At 42.6% G+C, this 23402-nt stretch overlaps 1 long non-coding RNA gene and 1 other non-coding gene across 2 annotated transcripts; both read left to right on the forward strand.

Moving 5' to 3' along the window:
- The first annotated feature begins 629 nt into the window (after positions 1 to 629).
- On the forward strand, positions 630 to 705 carry trnav-uac (transfer RNA valine (anticodon UAC)). The gene has a single exon. It is a non-coding gene; the product is annotated as a tRNA-Val (tRNA).
- Positions 706 to 18695: 17990 nt separating this feature from the next.
- Positions 18696 to 23032, forward strand: LOC106602635 (uncharacterized). The gene is made up of 3 exons (XR_001328257.1): positions 18696 to 18980; positions 22469 to 22653; positions 22880 to 23032. It is a non-coding gene; the product is annotated as an uncharacterized LOC106602635 (long non-coding RNA).
- The last annotated feature ends 370 nt before the right edge of the window (positions 23033 to 23402 follow it).

Raw genomic sequence — 23402 nt, forward strand, 5'->3', positions numbered from 1 at the left:
TGGAACACAATTGGCCGATATTAATCACTGGGTGCAATGTACACAGAGACATAAGGTAACATGGGAATCATTAAGCATGTCATTATGCATCGACCCTGTGTGTGCGCGTGTGTGTACGTGTGTTTATGTGTGTGTGTACGAGTGTATGTACAAGCATGTGTGCAAGTGTGTGTCAATGAATTTATTACCCAATTGTCTCCGACCTTCCTTAAACTGTCTTATCAAATCAAACTTTATTTGTCACATGCGCCGAATACAATACAAGTGTAGACTTTACCGTGAAATGCAGTTCAAGAAGAAGAAAATATTTACCAAGTAGACTAAAATAAAAGTAATAATTAAAAGTAACACAATAAGAATAACGAAGCTATATATAGGGGCCCCGGTACTGAGTCAGTGTGCGGGGGTACAGGCTAGTTGAGGTAATCTGTACATTTAGGTGGGTGCACAGTGACTATGCATAGATTACAAACAAACAGCGAGTAACAGCAGTGTACAAAAGGGAGGGGGGGGTCAATGTAAATTGTCTGCGGCGATTTTATGAATTGTTCAGTCTTATGTCTTGGGGGTATGAATCAGATGCGTTCATAAAGTAATCCCTTGCAGTGCTATTATTCTGCATTTCCATTGGTCCTGTGTGGCTCAGTTGGTAGAGCATGGTGTTTACAACACCAGGGTTGTGGGTTCAATTCCCACGGGGGACCAGTGCGGAGAAAAAAATGTATGAAATGTATGCATTCACTACTGTAAGTCGCTCTGGATAAGAGCGTCTGCTAAATGACTAAAATGTAAATGTCTATTGAGGAGCCTTTTGGTTCTAGACTTGGCACTCCGGTATCGCTTGCCGTGCGGTAGCAGAGAAAACAGTCTATAACTTGGGTGACTGGAGTCTCTGACAATTTTATGGGCTTTCCTCTGACACCGCCTATTATATAGGTCCTGGATGGGAGGAAGCTTGGCCCCAGTGATGTACTGGGCTGTTCGCACTACCCTCTGTAGCGCCTTACGGTCAGATGCCGAGCAGTTGCCATACCAGGCGGTGATGCAATCAGTCAGGATGCTCTCGATGGTGCAGCTGGTGGTGCAGGTGCAGCTGTCGAACCTTTTGAGGATCTGGGAACCCATGCCAAGTCTCCTGAGGGGGAAAGGGTTTTGTCGTGCCCTCTTCATGACTGTCTTGGTATGTTTGGACCATGATAGTTCGTTGGTGATGTGGACACCAAGGAACTTCAAACTCTCGACCTGATCTACTACAGCCCGTCGATGTTAATGGGTGCGCCCATTAACATCGACGGCCAGCCTTTTCCTGTAGTCCATGATCAGCTCCTGAATTAAATGCATTCATATCATGAATCAGATGCGTTCATAAAGTAATCCCTTGCAGTGCTATTATTCTGCATTTCCATTCCTGTACTGTATTAGTCAACTGTGCTTGAAGCCGTCCTGTGAGTGATATCACTTCCAACAGGCTGTGCAGCTCAGAGGTTTGCTGACTTCCTTCCTACACAGCAGGTGTTTCATAGAACCTCATAGAAGTACCTTTAAACATGTTTCACGAGAAATATCATAAAGCTGCCCCTCTGAGAGTGTGATTGATGTGAGTGTGTTCTGGCGGGCTGGAAGATAGATTATGTTTGTTTGTGAATCTTTTGTTGGTGAATTATGTTTGTTTAATTGAGTTTGTGTTTGCTGATTTAAACAGAAGTGTACTGCATCACAGAATAAATGTAAGGTTTGAGTTTAGGTAATTATATCTACTGAATTACCAAAAATATGAAAACAGAAGGAAATATGAACTACTGAAATGGTGAAATTCAAAAGCGAAATTTGTCAAATAGACTAATATGTAGATCGGTTCTAATGGTTATTATGTGGTATAACATATCATTTATGCATGCTCAGCTTAGTCACAGAATTTATTCAACACCACACTCCATATGACAGAGAGGCGTGATATAGGCTATATAAAATTAGAAGCATTAAGCACTATCCATCTTTGTGTCTGTACACTGTTACAGGATGATGCAATGGCACGAAATTTTACTCGGCAAACCAAATGAATACAAATGGAATTATATTTCCAACACCCTCTCTGCAGAAAAATATGGTTTCATCCCAAATGGCACCCTATTCTCTATAGTGCTCCGATTTTAACCAGAGACCATACAGTAGGGCTATGGTCAAAAGTAGTGCACTAAATAGGGAATATGGCACCCTATTCTCTATAGTGCTCCGATTTTAACCAGAGACCATACAGTAGGGCTATGGTCAAAAGTAGTGCACTAAATAGGGAATAGGGTGCCATTTGAAAGGCAATTATTCGTTTTTTCTCTCCCTTTGAGTACCATAAAGATTACATGAGCAGTGTTTTGACCTTCCTGGCTGTGCTGTACGGACAACTAGTCAACAAGTCCACTCAGTAAGTCGCTGTTTGATTCCCAAGTGGATCAGTATATAACCTAAGTGGGTTGGAAAAGCATCATACTGTAGGTATTGTGTAGGTTGTACAACACATATACTGTACTTGCAAGGTGTAGCATCCTTAACTGGGGATCTATTGGAGCCTAGCATGTCATTGTAACTGAGTAAAGCTCTTGTTCTACACAATAGCTAGTACCTACCCGTAACTTGTCATTGAAGTGTCGTTGCTATTATAGAGAAACATCACAGAAACCTCACGTCTGTGTGTTTATCAGAATCTAAAATGAAACCATCTCCAAAAACAAACTAAGAGGCCATTTTCAGTCAAATTTCCTTTTCAACCAAAGCTGGAAACTATTATTTTCATATCTCCCTGCATTGAATGATATGGAAATGTAGGTCACACAGACATGTCATATTTCATCTCATACAAGAGCTCCATTTTACACCCCATTAGTGCAACATATGTCAAGTTTTACAACAAGCACTTTCAACAGAACGGACCTCTGTTCTGATATGGTCTGATGTATGAAGCTAAAAATGTAATGAAGGCTCTTACGGAATGTGGGGATGGTGTTAGCTGCTCTTCGCTGCACCGCAGAGTTGTTTCCAACACACACACACACACACACACACACACACACACACACACACACACACTCCTTGGGCCTGGGAGGCTAGCGTTGTTATCCTGGTTCCATTACCACCCTGGTGTCTCCATTCCCATCAGTCCCTACTCTACTCTCCTCTCTCTCTCACACACACACACACACACACACACACACACACTGCTCTGACAGGCAGCATAAAAAGCTCCAGCACTCAGCCTGTGGCTCTGAGTGGGTCTGCTGGGGAGTGAGTGAAAGTCCTCAGCCTGAAGCGCCGTGAGGGAGATGGGTCTGGGAATAAGGGACACAGGGTTAGATTTAGAGCCTGCACACCATCCTGTGTGTGTGGGGGATGATAGTGTGTGAGTGTGGATGTGTTTAAGTATGCTTGTAAGGAACAGAAGTCACACAAGAATAGAAAACTTTTTGTTGTTGTTGACCAAATGGGGACATTTTGTTGGTCCCCACAATATCAAATGCTATTTCTAGGGTGTTTAGGTTTAAGAGGGTTTCTGTTTATGCTGGTATCAAATCGTGGGTTGCACGGGCCTATTGCAACTTTCTGCTTCTTTCTTTCTTTCTGTTTCTATATTCTACTGTACATCCGACCGGTCTGAAGAGGGTGGGAGAACATGAAAGACTGAGAGCTCCCACAACAGTTCAACAACAGGAGAAATAAAATAAAGTGCTGAGGGTAAAAATGTTGAACTTTAAACGAAATTGTATATAATGAAATCATAATAAAACATGCAAACTGGATCAATTAAATAATTAAATAAACCTGTAAATAAGTACATAATTGGAAATCCCCCGCAAGAGAGGAAGGGATTAAGTACTCCAAAAATGTGCTTACATTATAATAGTTGATATAAAAAAATTCAATATAAAATCTAAAAAAGACAAAACCAGATTGAGCAAATAAACACATTATTTTTCATTGAACTTCCTCCTCGTGTCGCTGTCTTAATCAGGCCCTCACTAACTCTAACTGTCTATGCTTTATACTACTCTTTAAAATTCATACCAAGTGTCCAAGAAGTTGATTGTATCTGGGTAGATGACATATTTTACTGTTATGGTAGGATGATGGTTATTGAGGATTTCAACGAATGTTGTGACACGTACCGGATCATGTTTCCACACTCCAAAGATATCATCCAGGTATCGTCTATAAACATGGGACGCAATGGGCATTTAGCCAAGGCTGTCAACTCCCAGTCCGCCGTATAAATATTACCATAAGCCGGGGCAAACTTTTTACCCATAACCGTCCCATGAATCTGTAGGTAGTGTTTATGATTAAATGTGAAATCATTGTTTCTTAAGCCAAGTTCTGGAAGCTGTAGGAGGTGTGAGTCTGGTCTATCTGCATCTGGATATATCCGGAGTGCTAATTCCACTGCTAAACCTGACAAGATGTCCATGTTGGTGTAGAGAGAATCTATATCTATAGTGAATAGGTATGCATGTGCTGGGACTGGAATAGTGTGAAGTGTGCCTATGACATGGTATGTGTTCTTAAGGTAGATAGGGTGCCTTTGTGAGATGGGATTGTAGTCAATGAATTCGGCTGCTGGCGAGGACTCACTCCCACAGTCTGACACAATAGGTCTTCCCTTCGGGACCTCAAAAAGGACTGTCCATGCATCTGGTGCTTGATGGATCTTCGGGAGGAGATAGAGTCTCTGTCTGGGTAAGTCTGGTCCGTCAAGATATTTATTTTGTCTATCTGTAATGTATTTCTTTCCATAGAGATCTGATATTATCTGTCTGATTTGTATTTGTATCTGTGTAGAAGCAGGGATAGGAGTATAGTGTTGTGTGTTAGAGAGTTGGCAGTGGACTTCAAAGAGTACTGTTGGTTGTCCATAATAATTATCTTTGAACCTTTGTCTCCCTAATTTAGCTATGGCTTGTCTTTCTTCTAGTGCGATGCTCTGTTGTGAGGTTATGGGGGCAGTATGGAATTCTCTGATTTGTGTGTTGATTTTAATGAGTTTCCTAATGGGTGCTGATATTGTCTGTGATTTGGGTTCCCATCTGGAGGATTTGGTAATCAGATGAATAGTCAAAGTGGTCCAATAGTTTCAGAGTTCTATGATACCTGTCAATGTATTTCTAGGGGTGTTAAGGTTAAAATGAGGTTTAGGGTTAGGAGCTAGGGTTAGTTTTAGGGTTAGGGCTAGGAGCTAGGGTTAGGTTTAGGGTTAAAGTTTTTGGGTTAAGTTTAGGGTTACGGTTTTTGTGTTAAGGTTAGGGTTAGGGATAGGGTAAGAGAACAGGTTAGGGTTAGGTTTATGGAAAATAGGATTATGAATGGGACTGAATTGTGTGTCCCACAAGGTTGGCTGTACAAGAGTGCATGTGTGTGTGTTTCTGTATTCTCATCTTCACATCAAACATCAATCATGACCGGACTGGGAGAGGAGGCTGTTAATGCATTTTGACCATCCTCTGCTTGTCCACTCTAGCTCTAGTGGGGGAATAATATACAATTATATATGACATTTTGCAGATGCTTTTATCCAAAGCTTACAGTCATGCGTGCATACATTTTCCATATGGGAGGTCCCAGGAATCAAACCCACTATCGTGGCGTTGCAAGCGCCTTGCTTAAGGGGGAGGAGCCATCTCTCAAAAAGAGGCACATTTTAAGGTGTCAGTGGGTTACTCTGTGCTGCACAGAGGTTCTAATGTAAAAGAAGGCCATGAGATAGAAATATACCGTGATTGTATATTGGAGATACATTTAGGCAATGTTGCTAGTAGTTTTACATAATAGTGGTAGTAGCAGCGGCAGTAGCAGAAGCAAAAGTTCTTAACAGTTGCAAGCGAAGAGGAGGGAGGTACTGTAATCGTAGTAAAAGTGTCAGTAATAGTTAAGCTCTACATAGGACTGTCACACTAAGAGTGGACACCGATGTAGTTACCATCACCAGCCGAGCCTTATATTCCTCACTCTTCTAACTATGTGACTTAAATGAAGGCAAGTGAGGCGTTCAATGTGAACATTTTTAACTTCCTGGACAATCATAAGCGACTGAGAAAAAAAGAGAAAAGCACTTACACATGCTTGAATTTACTTCAATGTTTTGGGATCAATGAACTCTCAACCTCTTCTATTTCAATCAATCAAATGTATTTATAAAGCCCTTCTTACATCAGCTGATGTCACAAAGTGCTGTACAGAAATCCAGCCTAAAACCCCAAACAGCAAGCAATGCAGGTGCAGAAGCACGGTGGCTAGGAAAAACTCCTTAGAAAGGCCGAAACCTATGAAGAAACCTAGAGAGGAACAAGGCTATGAGGGGTGGCCAGTCCTCTTCTGGCTGTGCCGGGTGGAGATTATAACAGAACATGGCCAAGATGTTCAAATGTTCATAGATGAAATCCTTTCAGGCCCAAAAAGAAAGAAAAATTAAATTCATTAGATTTTAAATTATACAGCTATTTAAATGTCCACTTGTAGGCCCATTACACACCAGTTTGAGTTACTTCCCCTGAAAGCGAATTTACCGCCGCTTCAGATAGCACAGTTATTGTGAAGTGAGCCTATTAATCAATGTTATCCTTTCCAATAAGGGGGAAATTGCTCTTTTTTGACCAAGATAGCTAGCTAATTACCTCCTTTGGCTCACCCTACACCGTCTTATTTGCCAGCAAATTCAAACACAAATAGGGAGGTGTTCATCATGGGAAGCCCCGATATTTGTCATTGAATTCGTGGCAGCCATTTTGAATAGGGAAAAATAGCCCCAGACTACTGTGTTAACAGATGTTTTGTAGGTAGAACCATGCTATTGCTAAGTGTAGTTAGCAACAGAGAGTGGATGGAATCTATTTGGGATGTTGCTTGCAAAGAAGTGTTGGGTATGTGTACGTGGCTAGCTTCAACCTCATCTGTTAGCCAAAGGTTATCTGTCTACTTGTCGACAGGGGAAGAGTGAAGGACGAGACTGTATGTGTGTGAGCCAATACTCAAGGGAGGTAGGAGAAAGACTCTGCCGTGTGGTCCAGTCAACATGTCTGCGTCAACTAGATAATCAATGTTGTCAGTGTCTTCTCCCTGTCTTCTCCACCGGTATCCGGAGGGATTGTTTGTCGTCGTGGGCCACCCTGTCTCCCCTGACAACCATGTAATTTATGACCCGAGGAGGAGGCTGGTTGCTGGCGGTGACAACCTGGCCATCATCAGTCACCCACGGCAACAGCCACGACAACACGCAAAGGTCATTGGTGTCATGTCTGTGTGGCAACGTCTAGCCACTCATTCCTACAATATTAGCAGTGCCGAGGTCAATGTCACACCCATAGGGCCAAATTGATCTAATGCTAAATCTTCTGGTGATCAGTGATAACTAAAATGTATGTTTAGAGGACCAACTTTGCCTCTCTACTATATGTAGCCACATGCAGGCTGCTTTTTGACAGTCTTGACCATATTGACAGAGTTTTTTTCGTTTTTTTATTAAATGTGAAATTGTCAATTTCGAGTAGTCAGTGCTTTGCAGATATTGACATTGTCATATTATTCTCAGGAGAATTTGTTGAGAATTTGGTAAACACATTGATGGCCTAATCTTGAATCTAACATCTCACTTAACATTAGTGTGAGTCAATGACACAAATTCCTATATTTTATGACATTTACCAAATTGCGTTTTTAATTTAACTTGGCAAGTCAGTAGAGAACAAATTCTTACTTACAATGACGGCCTACAACGGCCAAACCAGACGACGCTGGGCCAACTGTGTGCTGCCCTATGGGACTCCCAGTAACAGCCGGTTGTGATACAGCCTCAAGTACTAAGATGCAGTGCATTAGACCGCTACGCCACTCAAATAAAATAAAATGTTATTTGTCACATGCGCCGAATACGACAGGTGTAGACCTTACAGTGAAATGCTTACTTAAGAGCCCCTAACCAACAATGCAGTTTAAAAAAATACAGATAAGAATACGAGATAAAAGTAACAAGTAATTAAATAGTAGCAGTGAAATAACAATAGTGAGACTACATACAGGGGGGTACCGATACAGAGTCAATGTGTGGGGGCACCGGTTATTTGAGGTACTATGTACATGTAGGTAGTTATTAAAGTGACTATGCATAGATGACAAAAGAGAGTAGCAGTGGTGTAAAGAGGGGGTGGGGGGGCACTGCTAATAGTCTGGGTAGCCATTTGACTAGATGTTCAGAAGTCTTATGGCTTGGGGGTAGAAGCTGTTTAGAAGCCTCTTGGACCTAGACTTGGCACTCTGGTACCGCTTGCCGTGCAGTAGCAGAGAGAACAGTCTATGACTAGGGTGACTGGAGTCTTTGACAATTTTTACGGCCTTCCTCTGACACCGCCTGGACTAGAGGTCCTGGATGGCAGGAAGCTTGGCCCCAGTGATGTGTTGGGCCGTTTGCATTACCCTCTGTAGTGCCTTGCGGTCGAAGGCCGAGCGGTTGCCATACCAGGCAGTGATGCAACCAGTCAGGATGCTCTCGATGGTGCAGCTGTAGAACCATTTGAGGATCTGGGGGCCGATGCCAAATCTTTTCAGTCTCCTGAGGGGGAATAGGTGTTGTCGTGCCCTCTTCATGATTGGCTTGGTGTGCTTGGACCATGTTAGTTTGCTGGTGGTGTGCACACCAAGGAACTTGAAGCTCTCAACCTGCTCCACCACAGCCCCGTCGATGACAATGGGGGAGTGCTCGGTCCTCTTTTTCCTGTAGTCCACAATCATCTCCTTTGTCTTGATCACGTTGAGGGAGAGGTTGTTGTCCTGGCACCAAACGGCTAGGTCTCTGACCTCCTCCCTATAGGCTGTCTCGTTGTTGTCGGTGATCAGGCCTACCACTGTTGTGTCATTGGCAAATTTAATGATGGTTTTAGAGTCATGCCTGGCCGTGCAGTCATGAGTGAACAGGGAGTACAGGACGGGACTGAGCACGCACCCCTGAGCGGCCCCTGTGTTGAGGATCAGCGTGGCGGATGTGTTGTTACCTACCCTTACCACCTAGGGGTGGCCCGACAGGAAGTCCAGGATCCAGTTGCAGAGGGAGGTGTGCAGTCCCAGAGTCCTTAGCTTATTGATGAGCTTTGAGGGCACTATGGTGTTGAACGCTGAGCTGTAGTCAATGAATAGTATTCTCACATACAGATGAAGTCAGAAGTTTACATACACCTTAGCCAAATACATTTAAACTCAGTTTTTCACAATTCCTGACATTTAATCCAAGTACAAATTCCCTGTCTTAGGTCAGTCAGGATCACCACTTTATTTTAAGAATGTGAAATGTCAGAATAATAGTAGAGAATGATTTATTTCAGATGTATTTCTTTCATCACATTCCCAGTGGGTCAGAAGTTAAAATACACTCAATTATTTGGTAGCATTGCCTTAAATTGTTTAACTTGGGTCAAACGTTTTGGGTAGCCTTCCACAAGCTTCCCACAATAAGTTGGGTGAATTTTGGCCCATTCCTCCTGACAGAGCTGATGTAACTGAGTCAGGTTTGTAGGCCTCCTTGCTCGCACACAATTTTTCAGTTCTGGCCACAAATTTTCTATGGGATTGAGGTCAAGGCTTTGTGATGCCCACTCCAATAAATTGACTTTGTTGTCCTTAAGCCATTTTGCCACAACTTTGGAAGTATGCTTGGGGACATTGTCCATTTGGAAGAACCATTTGCGACCAAGCTTTAACTTCCTTACTGATGTCTTGAGATGTTGCTTCAATATATCCACATAATTTTCCTACCTCATGATGCCATCTATTTTGTGAGGTGCACCAGTCCCTCCTGCAGCAAAGCACCCCCACAACATGATGCTGCCACCCCTGTGCTTCACTTTTCAGATGGTGTTCTTCGTCTTGCAAGCCTCCCCCTTTTTCCTCCAAACATAACGATGGTCATTATGGCCAAACAGTTCTATTTTTGTTTCATCAGACCAAAGGACATTTCTCCGAAAAGTATGATTTTTGCCCCCATGTGCAGTTGCAAACCATAGTCAGGCTTTATTTTGCGGTTTTACTGTGGATATAGATACTTTTGTACCTGTTTCCTCCAGCATCTTCACAAGGTCCTTTGCTGTTGTTCTGGGATTGATTTGCACTTTTTGCACCAAAGTACGTTCATCTCTAGGACACAACGCATCTCCTTCCTGAGCGGTATGACAGCTGCTTGGTCCCATGGTGTTTATACTTGTGTGCTATTGTTTGTACAGATGAACGTGGTACCTTCAGGCATTTGGTTCATCCTTGGGAGCAATTTCCAGACTTGTGGAGGTCTACAATTTTTTTCTGAGGTCTTGGCTGATTTCTTTTGATGTTCCTATGACGTCAAGCAAAGAGGCACTGAGTTTGAAGGTAGGCCTTGAAATACATCCACAGGTACACTTCCAATTGACTCAAATGATGTCAATTAGCCTATCAGAAGCTTCTAAAGCCATGACATAATTTTCTGGAATTTTCCAAGCTGTTTAAAGGCACAGTCAACTTAGTCTATGTAAACTTCTGACCCACTAGAATTGTGATACAGTGAATTATAAGTGAAATAATCTGTCTGTAAACAATTGTTGGAAAATGACTTGTGTCATGCACAAAGTAGATGTCCTAACTGACTTGCAAAAGCTATAGTTTGTTAACAAGAAATGTGTGGAGTGGTTGAAAAACGAGTTTCAATGACTCCAATCTAAGTGTATGTAAACTTCCGACTTCAACTGTAGGTGTTCCTTTTTTCCAGGTGGGAAAGGGCAGTGTGGATTGCAATGGAGAATGCATCATCTGTAGATCTGTTGGGGCGGTATGCAAATTGGAGTGGGTCTAGGGTTTCTGGGATGATGGTGTTGATGTGAGCCATGACCAGCCTTTCAATGCACTTCATGGCTACAGACATGAGTGCTACGGGTCATTAGTCGTTTAGACAGGTTACCTTAGTGTTCTTGGGCCCAGGGACTACGGTGGTCTGCTTAAAACATGTTGGTATTACAGACTCGGACAGGAAGAGGTTGAAAATGTCAGTGAAGACAATTGCCAGTTGGTCAGCGCATGCTCACAGTACACGTCCTGGTAATCCATCTGGCCCTGCGGCCTTGTGAATGTTGACCTGTTTAAAGGTCTTACTCACATCGACTGCAGAGAGTGTGATTACAGTCTTCCAGAACAGCTGGTGCTCTCATGCATGTTTCAGTGTTATTTGCCTCGAAGCGAGCATAGAAGTAGTTTAGCTCGTATGGTAGGCTCGTGTCACTGGGCAGCTCTCGGCTGTGCTTACCCTTGTAGTCTGTAGTGGTTTGCAAGCCCTGCCACATCCAATGAGCGTCAGAGCCAGTGTAGTAGGATTCGATATTAGTCCTGTATTGACGCTTTGCCTGTTTGATGGTTCGTCGGAGGGCATAGTGGGATATCTTATAAGCTTCCGGTTTAGAGTGAAAGCGGCAGCTCTACCCTTTAGCTCAGTGCGGATGCTGCCTGTAATCCATGGCTTCTGGTTGAGGTATGTACTGTACGTACGGTCACTGTGGGGACGACGTCATTGATGCACTTATTGATGAAGCCACTGACTGATGTGGTGTACTCCTCAATGCCATCGGAGGAATCCCAGAACATATTCCAGTCTGTGCTAGCAAAACAGTCCTGTAGCTTAGCATCTGCTTTATCTGGCCCCTTTTTTATTGATCTAGTCACTGGTGCTTCCTGCTTTAACCTCTATGGGCTAGGTGGGACGCTGCCAGTGTAATCCCGTGGCGCGATATTCAAATACCTCAAAAATGCAAAAACTTCAATTTTTCAAACATATGACTATTTTACACCATTTTAAAGACAAGACTCTCGTTAATCTAACCTCACTGTCCGATTTCAAAAAGGCTTTACAACGAAAGCGAAACATTAGATTATGTCAGCAGAGTACCCAGCCAGAAATAATCAGACCCATTTTTCAAGCTAGCATATAATGTCACATAAACCCAAACCACAGCTAAATGCAGCACTAACCTTTGATGATCTTCATCAGATGACAACCCTAGGACATTATGTTATACAATACATGCATGTTTTGTTCAATCAAGTTCATATTTATATCAAAAACCAGCTTTTTACATTAGCATGTGACTAGCATGTGACTAGCATTCCCACCGAACACTGCCGGTGAATTTACTAAATTACTCACGATAAACGTTCACAAAAAACATAACAATTATTTTAAGAATTATAGATACAGAACTCCTCTATGCACTCGATATGTAAAATAGCTTTTCGGTGAAAGCACATTTTGCAATATTCTCAGTAGATAGCCCGGCATCACAGGGCTAGCTATTTAGACACCCAGCAAGTTTAGCACTCAGCAAAGTCACATTTACTATAAGAAAAATGTTATTACCTTTGCTGTTCTTCGTCAGAATGCACTCCCAGGACTTCTACTTCAATAACAAATGTTGGTTTGGTCCCACATAATCCATTGTTATATCCAAATAGCGGCGTTTTGTTCGTGCGTTCAAGACACTATCGGAAAGGGTAAATAAGGGTGACGAGCATGGCGCATTTCGTGACAAAAAAAATCTAAATATTCCATTACCGTACTTCGAAGCATGTCAACCGCTGTTTAAAATCAATTTTTATGCCATTTTTCTTGTAAAAAAGCGATAATATTCCAACCGGGAATCTGCGTTTAGGTAAAAAGAGGAAATAAAATAAAGCACGGGGTCGACTCGTGCACGCGCCTAAGCCCATTGTCCTCTGATCGGCCACTTGCCAAACGCGATAATGTGTTTCAGCCAGAGGCTGCCTCGATATCATTCAGCTTTTTCCCGGGCTCTGAGAGCCTATGGGAGCCGTAGGAAGTGTCACGTTACAGCAAAGATCCTCAGTCTTCAATAAAAAGAGCCAAGATGAACAACAACTTGTCAGACAGGCCACTTCCTGCATGGAATCTTCTCAGGTTTTGGCCTGCCATATGAGTTCTGTTATACTCACAGACACCATTCAAACAGTTTTAGAAACTTTAGGGTGTTTTCTATCCAAAGCCAATAATTATATGCATATTCTAGTTACTGGGCAGGAGTAGTAACCAGATTAAATCGGGTACGTTTTTTATCCGGCCGTGTCAATACTGCCCCCTAGCCCTAACAGGTTAACTTCTTATGGGCAGGTGGGACGGTAGCGTCGACAACATCCAGTGAAATTGCAGAGGGCGAAATTCAAAATACAGAAATACTCATAATAAACATTCATAAAACATACAAGTGTTATACATCGGCTTAAAGATGAACTTCTTGTTAACCCAGCCGCTGTGTCAGATTTCAAATAAGCTTTATGGCGAAAGCATACCATGCGATTATCTGAGGACAGCGCCCCGCTTACAAAAGCATACAAACATTTTCCAGCCAAGTAGATTAGTCATGAAAGTCAGAAATAGCAATAAAATTCATCACTTACCTTTGATCTTCATATGGTTGCACTCACAAGACTCCCTGTTACACAATAAATGTTCGTTTTGTTCGATAATGTCCCTCTTTATATCCCAAAAAACTCTGTTTTGTTGGCACGTTTTGCTCAGTAATCCACTGGCTCAAAGGGGGTCACAACAGGCAGACGAATAGATCCAAATAGTACCGGTAAAGTTTGTCGAAACATGTCAAACGATGTTTTTTATTAATCCTCAGGTTGTCTATTGTCTTTATAATTGATAATATTTCAACAGGACAATAGCGTATTCAATACAAAGGAAAAAGAACGGAGGGTGCACTCCCGGTCGCACGTGCAAAAAGCTCTGGTTCATTCGACCGACCACTCAGAAAATGTAGTCATTCTTAGTCATTTTTCAGAATAAAAGCCTGAAACAATGTCTAAAGACTGTTGACATCTAGTGGAAGCCATAGGAACTGCAATCTAGGTCCCATCCATTTATATGGTGGATAGGCTTTCAATGGAAAAACACTCAATTCAAAAGAATGTCACTTCCTGGATGGATTTTCCTCAGGTTTTTGCCAGCCATATCAGTTCTGTTATACTCACAGATATTACTTTAACAGTTTTGGAAACTTTAGAGTGTTTTCTATCCAATACTACCATGTATATGCATATCCTAGCTTCTGGGCCTGAGTAACAGGCAGTTTACATTGGGCACCTCATACATCCAAAATTCAAAATACTGCCCCCTACCCAAAGTCCCCGGCTACTAGGAGCACTGCCTCTGGGTGAGCGTTTTCTTGTTTGCTCATGGCAGAATACAGCTTATTCAATGCTGTCTTTGTGCCAGCCTCTGGCTGTGGTAGTATGTAAACAGCTACAAGAATACAGATGAAAACTCTCTCGGTAGGTAGTGTGGTCTACAGCTTATCATGAGGAACTCTACCTCAGGTGAGCAATAGCTCGAGATTTCTTTAGATATCGTGCACCAGCTGTTGTTTACAAAAATACATAGACCGCAGCCCTTTGTCTTACCAGATGCCGCTGTTCTATCCTGCCGGTACATCGTATAACCAGCCAGCTGTATGTCGATGTTGTCATCGTTCAGCCACGACTCCATTAAGCACAAGATGTTACAGTTTTTAATATCCCGTTGGTAGTTTAATCTTCCAAGTAACTCATCGATTTTATTTTCCAAAGATTGCACGTTTGCTAGCAGAATGGAAGGAAGTGTGAGTTTATTCGATCGTATGCAAATTCTCAGAAGGCAGCCAGACCTTCGGCCCCTCTTTCTCCGCCTCTTCTTGACGTAGATCACGGGGATCGGTGCCTGTTCCTGAGGAATCAGCATATCCTTCCGCCGTCGGGAGAGTCGTGAAAGGAAAAAGAGGATTCTGCTAGTCCGTGGTGAGTAATCGAAGTCCTGATGTCTAGAAGTTATTTTCGGCCGTAAGAGACGGTAGCGGCAAAATCATGTACAAAATAAGTTAAATAAGTTACAAACAACGCAAATAAGCAAACAAAAAAACACAATCGGCTGGGGGCACGTAATACGTCTGCCATCTTCTCCGGCACCATCTTATTCCCTACTCCCTACTCCGGAGCACAAATGGAGACATGGATAGAATTTATTCAGTTATGGAAAATTCATCAGGATTGTCCAAGTATCTTAGTAGTAGTGACAGATTGCTGGGTTCCCTGGTTAATATGCTAATTATCATGTTAATGCAATCTGGAGAGAAAGGCAAGGTTAACAGAATACAACACCATGATAATGACTATTTCCAGGAAAAGCCAAATGCAAACGCTTTCCATGAGCACAGTTTCACCTGTCATCTGTCAACACATAAACACTCTTTAAAACAAGAACAAATGTCTGCCTATGTGCACTGGAGGGAGAGAAAATGGACGGTTTATAGGTTTAATTAGAAGTCGACTTAGGAGAACACCGTATGTTCCTAGGTTGCATCCCAAATTGTACCCTATTCCTAATGGGGTTCTGGTCAAAAGTAGTGCACTATAGGGAATAGGGTTCTACTTGAGGTGGGTGATATGTCATTAAAGAGAGCACTCTTACTACGAAAATGTCTCTGTCAACCATTTGGTTAATATTAGACCATACAGAGTACTGAGGATGTCCTAATATGGACACCGTATAGAAAGCGTTGGTTTCACACTTTGAAATATTGTCGTATAGAAAATGCATTAGGTTGTTATAACGATTACAGGTCTCTAGGTTTATTGAACTGACAGACGACTGGCTGTGTGGTGTTGTTGTTTCCAGCCCCATTCCGCGCCATGATTCCTCCATCTTGCTGCTCCTCACGCCTGTACTATATTCGATAAAGCTATAATTTCCCCTTAACAGAGTGGATATTACAGAGTATTCCAGCAACAACCACCAGTTCAAATTGGACCAACTTAGAAAGGCTGCTCCTAATAGCACAGGGTGAATGGATTCTGTACACAAATAGAAGCTAGCAGCAGGCTTGAAATTGATAAATCAGTTTGACAAGAACGAATCAGGCCGGTGACCTTGGGGAGCAAAATCTAGAAAGGAGAAATCGACAAAACAGAGTAATTTTACTCATTTTGTCTGTTTTTATTGGGCGGATCTGGTACATTGATGTCTCAGGGGTGATATGTGTTTTTCTTTGCATATGAAAATGTACTATATTAAATATATGGAACATATCTATCAAACATTCCTCTTAGGGCTAGCTTTGTTGGCTTTTGGTAATGGTCTTTATGGATATAGCTGCTGTAAGCCTGTTTGATTTATATATTTTTTGTATCAACATTCTTACTGATTTGTTTTTACACAAATAAGAACACGCAGAATACCGGTTTGATTAGTTTTGAGGGAATATATTAAGAAGAGGACAGAGTGTGGAAATCATATCAGACAACATAGTGTAGCACCTGGGCTCATGAATCACCCTGCAAGAGAAGTCTAATAAAATGAGATGCTTGGTCCTGTATCGTATTATTGGACACAGCAGAACTTTGGACACTGGCAATAACCAAAATATATTTGCAATCTGAATCCTGCAGCATTGGTATTAACTAGGATTCACTGTGTTTAAATGTCCCTTCTGTCTCTTGCAAATACCCTATTATTCCAAACATTACTCATATAACATGGTCTCAGCTACAAGAAAATGTGTGCCCTTTGCATTGCATTAGTACCACTAGCAGCACATCAAATAGCCGTTGTGCCTACTGCCTTGGCACTGCAAAGATGCTGCATTGGACTTAACTTTTATAATGCACTTAAAAAAAAAAAAATGTTTTTGAAAGTCACTGTTGAAGGTCTGACCTTCTGACCTTCCCCATATGGTCAGGAAACATTTAGAGAATGCGAGTATAAAATGTTGGGCATTTAAATATATGATGCCACGCACTTCCTCATCAAGGGCAGCTGTGACATCCCACCACACTGTGCTATCATACTGATTGAATTACAGTAGCCGTCCGCCTCCCAGTGATGACTTCGTGTTATCTAACGCAGGACAAGCTGATGGCTGATGGGAAAGAAGGTCCTTGGTGAAATCGCAGAGCGCTCGGTCCAATGACACCTCTGTCATGCATGGCCATTTTTATACAATTTTCACACAACAGTGCCAAGCTGAGCTATACTGGGCTGGCATGGTAACAAATCCTGGAAAGGACAATGTGGAAATAAATATCTGAGCTAGCACAGTACGGTTTGGGTTAGCCATATAGTGTAAAACAGGCATGAGAAGGTAAAACAATGCCATTCCTCTGACAGAAATGTATCAATGCGATAATGCTAGTTACCCATACTTAATTTAAGCCGAGGTAGGACACACATGTATTCCATTGTTCGTGGTTGATATTATAATTTTTTTTTACTTGTTTTGTTGATTACATTCCCAGAATTCATAAGTGCCTGATGAGGATTATGGTTGAGCATAATTGGACAGCCCACTCAAGCTCTTGAACCTGATAGGTTGGTTCTCCAGTGCCAAGTTCCATCATAAACACAACACTCAGATGTGTCCATCATTAGAAGTTTAATCAAAGAGGAGTTATGCCTATATATTTCCTCATGCATTTTCATATTTTCCAATAGACACAAAACGCAATTAAAACATCAAGTTGGACAATAAACACAGTTTCTCAACTAAATCATCTCTGAGTTGTAAAAGTCTCTGAGTTTCTATTCCTGCCGTTGTATTTTTCACTGAAGAACACACATTTTTCTCTGAGTTTCTGGACTTGGATTTGGTTCCACTCTGTATTCTCTTCACAAATGTGGAGATGGTGTTTACTGTGCTTTATAAGTATTTCTCATGATGCGTGTTGAGAGAATTCAGAGATAAGGTTTTAGTTAATATTTTCTCCTGGAAAGAAAGAAAGTGTTTAACCAGAGAGAATGGAGACAGAAAGCCACTACAAATGCAGAATACTTTATTACACTGTTATTAATGAGTTAATTACCCAACCTGATGACTGTCATTAATCTGCTGTCGTCTAGGTGATTTAGAGTAAGCATGGACACAGCTGTGGTAAGGCATCACTGTCTCCTTATTTTTGGAGGGAATGTCACTTCATATAAACAGGAAGTAGAAGAAGTAGAAGAACTCTGAGGATAGAATCCAACACATCAGCAGATGTGAATGAATGAACCAGTACACCAGGTCAGAAAGGGTATACAGAAACAGCCAACAAAATCATATTAAATACCACATTTTGGCTTCCAATTAAAAAATAAGTGACGTGTTTCACCTGTCTCCACCCCTCTCCAGGTGTCACCCATCTTCCCCATTATCCCATGTGTATTTTACCTGTGTTCTCTGTTTGTCTGTTGCCAGTTTGTTTTGTTTCAAGCCTACCAGAGTTTTTCTCTCTGTTCTCTCTGTTCCTGTCTCTCGTTTGTTCAAATTTTCCCGGTTTTGAACTTTTCTGCCTGCCCTGACCCTGCATGCCGTCCTGTACCTTAGCCCCACCTATCTGGATTACTGACCCCTGCCTGCCCTTGACCTTTCTTTTGCCTGCCCCTGTTGGATTAATAAAATGTTGTTAATTCGACATTGTCTGCATCTTGTTCTTACCTTGAAACCTGATACGTTGGGAGGTTGAGGATGCTGGCTTGGCAATGACCGTCTGGTAGCAGATGGTTCAGAAACACCTCCTCTCTATTTGGTCTGGACCTCGTCAGGACTGATGACTGTTATGACTGTTGACTTGTCAGGTTCCTAAAATTTCTCAGCAGCTGCTGTCTGCTCTGGAGAGGGAGGATTTGTCAAGGGTAATTAGATCAGTGGCAGTATTAGCAGGCACTGGCATTAGCATTGCCCCTCATCAAGACTTCCTCTGATCCAAATATTTTCCACCCAGCGGATCTCCAGATTCTCTAACACTTATGCATCTCTCTACCTTTCGGCCTGAGGGGTTTCCTCTTCCCTAGAGAGACTCAATCCAGTTGGGAGAGTGGACGGTTTTATAAGTGAGTATAGCCACGTGAAGACCGGGAGGGAGGCTTCTTCTCCACAGCCCAGATCATGTGCAGTCTGTCAACATGGATCAAGGTAACAACGCTGGTTACTTCTATTTCAGATATTCAGGCTCCTTTTTCATTTTTCATTTCAGAAAGTGGATTGAATTGAATTCATGGACTGAAAATTGCCCATCGATTTTCTTTGAATTGACTCCCTGAGTTGAAAACTGAATTGACCCCTACCCTGAACCTTATATATTAAATTGTGGAAAAATATATACAGTACCCACAGTACCTTCTACTAATCCCTTCAAGGTACATTTTAATTGGGGACTGCCTAGCACAATGCATTGACCCTACCTTCCCAAAGTGTCTCATGTCCCGAAAAACTGTTTGCAAAATCCAGCATTAACAAACAGAATCAGAATGTTCCTAAAGAGTGTTTCCAGCCCTGGTCTAATTAGTGATGTGCTGAGCGGCGTATTAAAAGTTAATTGAGTTGATGTCTCTCTGTATGAGGAACTTTGATCTGCTCTGACTCCTGGGGCTCTATTTTCGGCTGGCGTGAATGCAGCTCTAGTGTCAAACACATGTTAGTTTGCAATTTTGTCACATAAAAACTGGCACAATGGCATTTTCCAGCCCTAATGCCAGGTTAGGCAATTTACCTGTTTTGTATCAGCTATCGCTCAGATGGGCGGCATGGACATTTTTGAGGTGTGTCCTTAAAAAGATGATCCAAAGTGCTAATTTCAGGCAGCACTCATATGGATATTTAAGACCAAACAAAAGCTTGTTTTAGAGGTACTGTAAGACAGTTGGTTATGGTATGAATTTTGACACAGCCAATCCAGCTGTGATGCACACTGCCCATATGCGCATGGAACAAAAGTAGCCTAATGTGCTTTTGGTGCCTGTATACTTTGTATTTAGAAACATAAAAAACTTTTTTTTTCCCATTTCGTTGTATTTGATTAAAAACCAAGCATAGCCTCCCCTCTCAATTAAAGCTTTTTTTTGTCTGCCCAATGCAATCGCGAAGTAGTCAAGACTGTCGATAAGGGTTTGGCTCCTGAGACCGCTTGGAAATAAATCTTAATCACCAAAGCTTTATTAAAATATCAAGTTTGAGAGGAGTAAAACAGTGAGCTGACATTCCCTTTTTATCTATGCATCGTAGGCAGGCCGACATTATTTTAGCCTTGCAGGTCCAGTTTTGGACTTCCTTGATGTAGGCTATGTGTTCATGCCTATCATGAAACGAGAGATACCGTTTAACCTCTCTAACCTGTAAAAATTGCTTGTTTTCCGTTTTATATTTTCAAAACCCTATCCCTCCCTTAGGCTTATTATAAGGAAGGCTGGTTCAACAGCCTTATCTTGGTGATTTTATGATATCATTCATTGTATTTTGCATTTATTTAATGTTGTTGTTTAAAAAAAAAATGATTGCTTGTTTTTCGTTTAATTTTAATTTTAATTTTATTTGGGAGCAGTATAACGATGAGTGGACATTCTCCCTTTCTATTTCTATTGGATCTTTGTCCAGCTACTGTGAAAAGTTTGTATGTGCATAAAACCCTACATAGTCTGCGTTGTTTTAATATATACCATCGGCCACGGAGAGAAATGATGGTGCATGTAATTGTGTGACAGCCTATTTTAAACAAGATGTTACATTTTTTTCATAATTTGATAAAAATTATTAGTTCTATTTTTAGGCCTTATTAATAGTTAATTTAATATTGTTTATTGGCAATGTTTGGCATGTCCATGCTCAGCCATAATGCAATTTACAGTAGACCTATCCCCTATAGCAGTGTGAATGCTATTGAAGCCATGCAATTACTTGGAACAATGTGGGTGGCAAATGGGTTCAAGTTAAGCTATTTAACAGGTCTACATTTTGTTATTTTGTCTTCCATTGATTAGATATCTCTCTGTACGTGCCCTTCAAGGACAAGTCAGTTAACATTACACATATCTGAGGCCAGTGACAATCAGATCCAACCCAGACCCGTGACATTATTTAGAATTCTGGATCCAGACTGACTCGGGTCCCGGATCAGGTCTCGGGTATTTGGGTACAAGTAAATCCATGAAGACCTTTAGTGTGGATACCTTCTGAAGGCATTGAATGTGTCACACCCTGATCTGTTTCACCTGTCTTATGCTTGTATCCACTCTCACTAGGTGTCTCCCATTTGTTCCTATTATCCCCTGTGTATTTACACCAGTGGTTTCTGTTTGTCTGTTGCCAGTTCGTCTTGTCTCGTCAAGCCTACCATCGTGGTTTTCCATATTACTGTTTTTCTAGTCCTCCCGGTTCTGACCTTGTCAGCATGCCCTGACCCTGAGCCTGCCTGCCATACCATTCTGCCTGCCCTGACCTCGAGCCTGCCTGCTGTCCTGTACCCATCTGACTCTGAACTGGTTTACGAACTTCTGCCTGTCCTCGACCTGCCTCTTGCCTGCCCCTTGTCTATTAATGAATATCAGAGACTCGAACCATCCACCTCCTGTGTCGGCATTTGGGTCTCGTCCTGTGTCGTTAGAGTATGAACTGGCCATGACTGACCCAGCAGACTCAGACCAGCTCCGCAACATTGTCTCCCTGTATGGAGCCACCATTGTAAGACATGAGGAGATACTCCAGAACCTTATGAAAGGACTCTATACTTTGGTGGAACGCCATGGCCAGGGTTTCAAAGCATTACTGGAGCAATTCCGTGGACTATCTATCAGGCAGCATACCTTGACGGATACCTCCCGGACACTCAGTAATTCCCCCTACCAGTGGCGATTTTGTCCAGTCTACCCCGGCTTCCCGAGAACTCCACTTACCACCTCCGGAGTGCCTGGAAACCCGTGTCCCTGTTCGACACCTTCCCTCATGGATTATCGGAAGAGATTAAAGACGAGCTCACAGCTCGGGAGTTACCCTTGCACCTAGACTCCCTCATAGCTTTAACCATGAGGATCAATGGGCCCTATGGGAACGCAGTAGGGAGAGGAGGTCTGTTCTTGGCCACACTCACTCTTCCATAGCTGCTTTCTCACCTCCGAAGAACCCCTTAATTCCCCGACGCCTACATTCCCGAGAGGATCCGACGTCACCCGAGCCCCCTAGGAATCATTGGGGACGGGCGACCCGTTTACTCCAGAGCCTATGCAACTGGACAGGGCTAGATTGACACCTAAGGAACGATTATGCAGGCTGAGCTCCCACAGTTGCCTGTATTGTGGCGCTACAGGGCATTACATATCCACCTGTCCTGTTCAATAGGTACGAGTATGCTGGGAGTCTTCTAGTGCCTATTACTCATACCCCTTTCCATGTTATCCTGCTATGGGGTGATCGGTCTAAATCTCTCCGGATGATCATTGACTCTGGGGCTGACAAGAGCTTTGTGGAAACTACTCTAGTTTCTGAGCTGGGTATCTCCACACATGCATCTCTAAAATCCTTAGTCCCACTGCTGTGTGTCTTCTGTTTCCCCGCAGCCTCCGTATACATTCCGCGTTTCATGTGTATAAGATTAAACCTTTGTCTCACAGCCCTTTGTCTCCTGTTTCCAGGCCCACCCTCCCCGTCTCATCGATGACCATCCAGCATACAAGGTGAGATGCCTCCTGAGTGTTCGACCTCAGGGCAGGGGTTTCCAGTACCTGGTTACTGGGAGGGTTATGGCCGGAGGAGAGGTGCTGGGTCCCTGCTAAGGACATCCTGGACCCGGTCAACCACCGGCATCCCGTTCAACAAGGTATGCCCCTAGGTAGGATGCCAGGTGGTGCACCTAGAGGGGGGATAATGTCACACCCTGATATGTTTCACCTATCTTGTGCTTGTCTCCACCCCCCACCAGCTATCTCCCATTTGTTCCCATTATCCCCTGTATATTTATACCTGTGGTTTCTGTTTGTCTGTTGCCAATTCGTCTTGTCTCGACAAGCCTACCAGCATAATTTTCCATACTCCTGTTTCTCTAGTCCTCCCAGTTCCGACCTTTTCTGCCTGCCCTGACGTCGAGCCTGCCTGCCGTCCTGTACCCAACTGACTCTGACCTGGTTTACAAACTTCTGCTTGTCCTCAACCTGCGTCTTGCCTGCCCCTTGTCTTTTAATAAACATCAGAGACTCAAACCATCTGCCTCCTGTGTCTGTATTTGGGTCTCGTCCTGTGTCGTTATAGTAGGTGTCATGTCATGGTAACCAATTACACAAATATAGTTTAATATATTTTTTGCTTTCCACCACTCACCAGGCAAACTAATGCTATTTGTTTCAAGAACTCCATTGTGCACAATAATATTTAGAACTGAATCAGTGCCCAGTAACTAGTTAAACAATATATCAGACTTCGAAGGCGAGCACAGCGCCCACCACTTCTGAGCATATTAGTCGCCAATGTCCAGTCTCTAGACAACAAGGTGGACAAAATTAGGACATGAGTTGTCTTCCAGAGAGACATCAGAGATTGTAAGAGACTCTGTTTCATGGAAACTTGGCTCAC

Source organism: Salmo salar, chromosome 04 (assembly GCF_965601325.2).
Source record: "Salmo salar chromosome 04, fSalSal1, whole genome shotgun sequence".
NCBI lineage: Eukaryota > Metazoa > Chordata > Actinopteri > Salmoniformes > Salmonidae > Salmo > Salmo salar.